The 5,608-nt window shown below is 38.1% G+C and overlaps 1 long non-coding RNA gene across 1 annotated transcript in view; it reads right to left on the bottom strand.

The window, feature by feature from the left end:
- Positions 1 to 3,694: 3,694 nt before the first annotated feature.
- The window catches only part of LOC108375156 (uncharacterized), a 7,908-nt gene continuing 5,994 nt past the window's right edge, over positions 3,695 to 5,608 (bottom strand). Inside the window, exon 3 of the long non-coding RNA XR_001849131.1 lies at positions 3,695 to 3,706. This is a non-coding gene — a long non-coding RNA (uncharacterized LOC108375156). The remainder of the gene's footprint in view (positions 3,707 to 5,608) is intronic.

The raw sequence follows: 5,608 nt of genomic DNA, 5'->3' as shown, positions 1-5,608 counted from the left end.
GCTTGCGAATACAACAACAATTGGACAACGCAATCAACTTTAAGACTGGGTTCACACTCCCTTTTTGTGTTGCCCTTCGCGTTCACACAGAGCAATTCTTTTGTACACAATTGTTGATGTCAGCTCTAAACGACCAACTAGAATTATTCAGACGAACGAGAGCACAAAGCGTGTTACCCGAGCACGAGCTACTCGGTGCCCTTCCCCCTTCCTCGTCACTCTCTCCCCCACAAGTAACGAGTTGCCGCGACAAAAGTTTAACTGTCTGAACCGGGACTAAGGATGACGTCGACAACAGGAAAAATACATATGCAGCCGTAATAAAATTAAAATATAAATAAGCAAACATTCGAATAATTCTTCCTAAATGTTGTATTACTTTCAAACTGTGCAAATTAATGTAAAATTCTTGTCATTATTTAATGTGAGTTTCAAGTAATATTATGTGTGTATGTAATTATTGTTAAGTATACATGTATGTATGTAACTATTGTTGTGTATATATGTATGTATGCAACTATTATTATGTTTTTGTTAATCATGGTTTTCGTTCATGTTTATTGTTAATCGTTTAAATAAGACAGACTCTCTGAAGATGACACGAGAGTGTCGAAACGCGAAGGAGGGACAAGGGGAAAATATAAACATTTCGCCTTTTTACTCCGTCGACCGAAGCAGCTCCAACCCAGCAAACAAAATTCATAGGAATTTGGCCCATACAAAAGTATATATTGTTTTTGTTTTTTGTAATTTTTCTTACTTTTTCGCTCTGTAACTTATTAAAAAACGAATAAAAAAGTGGTGCACGAGGATCATAGTCCAATAGTATATTGTACAATGAAGCACACACATATTTGGCTAAATTTTCCAAGTGCGATCGATGTGCTAATAAAAAATATGCATTTTTACTTTTGTGCACGCTTCGTTACCTTTTAAAGAAGGTGTTTTTTTTTTAACTATCTTCTAATGAGAGCACATAAGCCTGTCACGTCTATATTGATTCATTTTATGCTCCAGAACACTATAAAAGTTGTCCGATAACAGTTTTAGGCACGCACCAACTACTATAAAACCCGCGAGTGGCACAATTAAAAAAAATGGAGTCACGCCACTTTGACTCTTCTCAACTTCTTTTCTATGGCAAACACATACTTCTACCGAGCTACATTCGATTCTCCTCTCCAAATGCTACCAGCTAATTATAAACTGAAACATGAGCAATCAACGCACCAATTTTTGCATCGTAAAAATACAAAAAAAAATGTAGGAGACACACTTTTATTTGTGATAACTTCCCTACTTTATTTCTGAATTATATGCATATTTCGATAGAAAATATGTACGGTGGTCCCTTTTTTGCGTTAACATAACCTACACCATGATGCAATAATGAAAGGTGTTATACGTTGGCAACTTCTCGCTCTAATCCGCCATCTTGAACTACGTTAGGAGAAACTGTGTCGCTTTTTTGCTAATTTCACTGAACATTTCCCAAAATATTAGAAAAAAGTTCTAAACAAGCTACATTGATTCAAAATTTTCGTTGTTCGTTTTGTTCTTATTCGCTGACATTTGTTTTCTAATTGCGTGAAATTTGGTAAGTATTGGGCACGTTCAGAAGGCGCAACAGCTCAGTAACTGTTGCGATTGCACCTTCTGAACGTGTTGTTTTGTACTTCTGATCAACTGAACAGTTGCGTTTTAAATGATCGTAATATTTTTATGATCATTTGAGACAACATGTTGCGTGTTTTGATTTTGACAGCTAATGTATCAAGCCGTTCAGAAGACGCATTACGATCACTGATTTTTTAGCAACGATTGCGCTCAACTGATGCGCCTTCTGAACCTACCCATTGTAATAACACCGAATTATTTTACAAATAAATTATAATTTTGCATTTATTAGGTCATTTCCCTAATGTTTTCCTGGCCGACCTGTGCTGGGGGGCTACTCTGCGATGCGTAACGCAATGCGATGCGAAAACTATTTGGCACTCTGTATTCGGGTGAGTAACGTGAATATGACGTCATCGCAGATTTGCCGGTGGAGAGAGCTGAGAGAGATCTATCAGTCTACAAGAATGATAGAATACACAATTGAGAGTGAGAAATGCCAAAACGCATAGGAAAATATGTAAATAATGCCGAATAATGTGTTAATATCAATATTAAATGGTCAAATTTTGCAGGAATTAATTAATAATTTAATTAAATAGGAACGCGTAGCAATTATTTTGGGCACGTAGGCATTTAGGTAAGTACGATTTTCAGCATTTGCTGGTTGTTGGAAAAATGCATGAAGTTATATGTATGTAGAAAAAACCTTACTTATATCGCACGCTTTCCTTTTGCTTTCACTTTTACAATTTGCCACTGCAGACTGCATTGTGCCTTGCAATGTTTAAATAATTGTGTAAAACTACGCAGATATATTACCGCACAAATAGTTAAATTGGATATGTTTAGTTAGTTGCCCACTGATTTTGGGTTAGTGGGGGGAGGGCAAGGGGGCGCGGCTCTTGGTATCTAGCATAGTTCACACTTTGTAAAAAATCACACCAGATCCCTCTAGACCTTCCCCACACCCCTGGGGAACCATTGGAAAATGGTCTAAAATTAGCATTTTGACACCGGAAATGTGAACTCGATAAACAGTATTTTTGTGCAGAACACCTTTCTATTGTCAAAGGTATTCAACATTTATTGAATTCCGGCAACAAGGACCAGATTTTAAATATCCGCTGTTGAAAGCAGCTGCGTGCCGTATATTTTCCATTCCATTCCAATGAAATTCGTAATGTCAAAATAGCGCTCACAATTAGTTGCATTTGCGTACCTGATAATTATTGAAAGTTATAAAAACTATCAGCTTTTTGTGTTCGCGTACGCAAAAAAACTTGCAAAGTAGGGGAAATTGAGAGAACACAATAACATTTAATTTTGACGGAAAATTGCTAGTTTCTGCTGGAAAAATGTTTGCCAACAAGAAAACAGCTGGTTGGAATTTGCGCAAATCCCTAAATTTAATTTGATGCTTTGGAAGTTAAAATAGTAAAGTGCGACTAAATAAACTTTTAGGAAGTAAGTAATTATTCGTTTAGTCAGTGAACTGTGTCAGGGTAAGACTTCGGGATTTGTTTTCTAACGTTTTCAATTTTATACTTTTGAATGTAAACAAAATTTCTATCAGCTCTTTGCCTAACTTGCAAATTTCTACAAATTTTCTGTTCGCGTACTATTTTGGATATTTTTCCCTTGACAGATGACATTTCGCCGAAATTTTGCTGTTGGATATTTTTTACTGGAGATTTTAAACGAACGTACCTATTGACCAACCAACATTTAACAGAACTGTTCGAACGGCTTTAACTGACGTAATACCAGATATTGAAAATTTAGCCAAAAGCTTCTTTTGAATTTTCTTAAATATCTATCTTACGTACGTTAGAATAATAATGAAATTAATGTTTTTCATTTCTAGTAATAGTTTTATTTAAAAATAAAATTTTTGTTTTTGTTGGTTTTTTGTGGCTCTTTGTAGCATTTAGAATTGTGGCCCTTTTCGGCGTCGCACAGTGGCACTTTTGCTTGGTTTAGGAGGGAATAATTGTTTTTTTTTAAGTTGCATTTTTGAAATTTTTTTAAAGTGGCTTATGCACGCAATGCCTTCTGTATATAACGGTAGTTAGCATTTCTATTAATTCTTATTTTTCTGTGCGTAATTAGCTGTCAAACTGTGGGTCTCTGACGATAAGTTAAAAAGTGCCATTAGCAGCAGTAAACTAACGTTAGCTTTGAAGCTAAAAAAAATTTTTCTTTGGAAAAAAACTTTAACTATTTTTGGATTAATTGAAAGTTAAGGGTATGTATGTTTATTTACAAGTGTTTCAAAGATTTTGGATTTAGCTTTTTATGTTGGTGTTGGTTGATTTTTCCGACAGGGTGGTAAGATGATTTATTTTGGAACGAATTTCCGTCATCCCTTGTCAAGCTTGGCAAGGGATGACGGAAATTCGTTCCAAAATAAATTAGCTTTTTATATTAAATTGTGAGTCTCTTGATGCGCCCTATGCTTGCCTTGAAATAAATAAAAAATTTGAAAAGAAAAGGTTGCCAATAATTTGGTCCACGCTAATCCAGAACCATTTTTAAATTTTTATAATAATTATGTCGGGATGGCCGTTTTATGAGACAAGCAAAACACATGTACTCACAACGCTGAAGTTGTATTCAGTAAAATTAGGTTTATTTAAGTAATTTAGTTTTAGAAAATAGAAAAAGTTATTTAATTGATTGATAAGCAAATATTCGTAGTCGCTTCCGCACACGACCAGTCTCTCTCCCTGACGTTCACCGACTTCCTGACTGCTGCCACTCTCTTGCAGACATGCCTCGTCGTCAAGGGTTGCCAGATAACTTTACAGCTCGGCCGTTCCTGATGAATCGTCTCTCCCGGACGATTTTGCGTCATCATCAATTCCGACTTCGTGATCTACGTCGCCGTCATCATAACTAAGATTAGCCTCATCGGATTCTGCCGATCCAATGGAGCACCAAGGTTTCATGTTATCGTTGGTAAACACTCCAGAGTACCTCTTGCGAGTATTCTGCCTGTCTGGCAAATCTTCAACCAAGTAACGGTCATGTGGAAGGACTTTAGTAACCACATATGGTCCNCGTACGACCGCTTTATTAAATTAATTGGACTTCTTCTTTTTTGGCGCTGTAACCGCCTAAGCGATTGTGGCCGAGTTCAGCAAAGCACGCCAGTCGTTTCTGCTCTGTGCCAACTGACGCCAATTGGAAACGCTAAGTGAAGCCAAGCCCTTCTCCACCTGATCTTTCCATCGCAGTGGGGGCCTTCCTCTTCCTCTGCTACCACCAGCGGGTTCCGAGTTGAATACTTTCAGAGCTGGAGCGTCGGTGTCCATTCGAACGACATGACCAAGCCAGCGGAGCCGCTGTATTTTAATTCGCTGCACTATGTCCATATCGTTGTAAANGGCGCGAATGTGCAGTCATGCTTGTTTGATGACAGGAGATACTTCGTCTTGTCCTCGTTTACCACCAGACCCATTCGCTTTGCTTCCCTATCTAACTTGGAAAAGGCAGAACAGACTTCGCGGTTTTTGTTAGCGATGATGTCGATGTCATCGGCATAAGCCAGCAATTGCACGCTCTTATAGTAAATTGTTCCTGAGCGGTTCAGTTCTGCAGCTCTTATTATCTTCTCAACATCAGATTAAAGAAGTCACATGAAAGGGAGTCGCCCTGTCTGAAACCCCGTTTTGTGGCGAACGGCTCGGAGAGGTCTTTTCCAATTCTGACGGAGCTGGTGGTATTGCTCAACGTCATTTTACACAGCCGTATGAGTTTTGAGGGGATGCCAAATTCAGACATAGCGGCGTATAGGCAACTCCTTTTAGTGCTGTCAAAAGCGGCTTTAAAGTCGACAAATAGATGGTGAGTGTCGATCCTTTTCTCGCGGGTCTTATCCAAGGCGTATTGTGAATACCTGGTCTATGGTGGATTTGCCAGGTCTAAAGCCACACTGATAAGGCCCAATCAGTTCATTGACGGTGGGCTTCAGTCTTTCACACAATAC

The sequence above is a fragment of the Rhagoletis zephyria genome, unplaced genomic scaffold (genome assembly GCF_001687245.7).
Source record: "Rhagoletis zephyria isolate East Lansing unplaced genomic scaffold, Rhagoletis_zephyria_1.1 Rzeph_scaffold_00092, whole genome shotgun sequence".
Taxonomy (NCBI): domain Eukaryota; kingdom Metazoa; phylum Arthropoda; class Insecta; order Diptera; family Tephritidae; genus Rhagoletis; species Rhagoletis zephyria.
The sequence above is the reverse complement of the archived record's forward strand: the minus strand, read 5'-3'. Positions and strand labels throughout refer to the sequence as shown.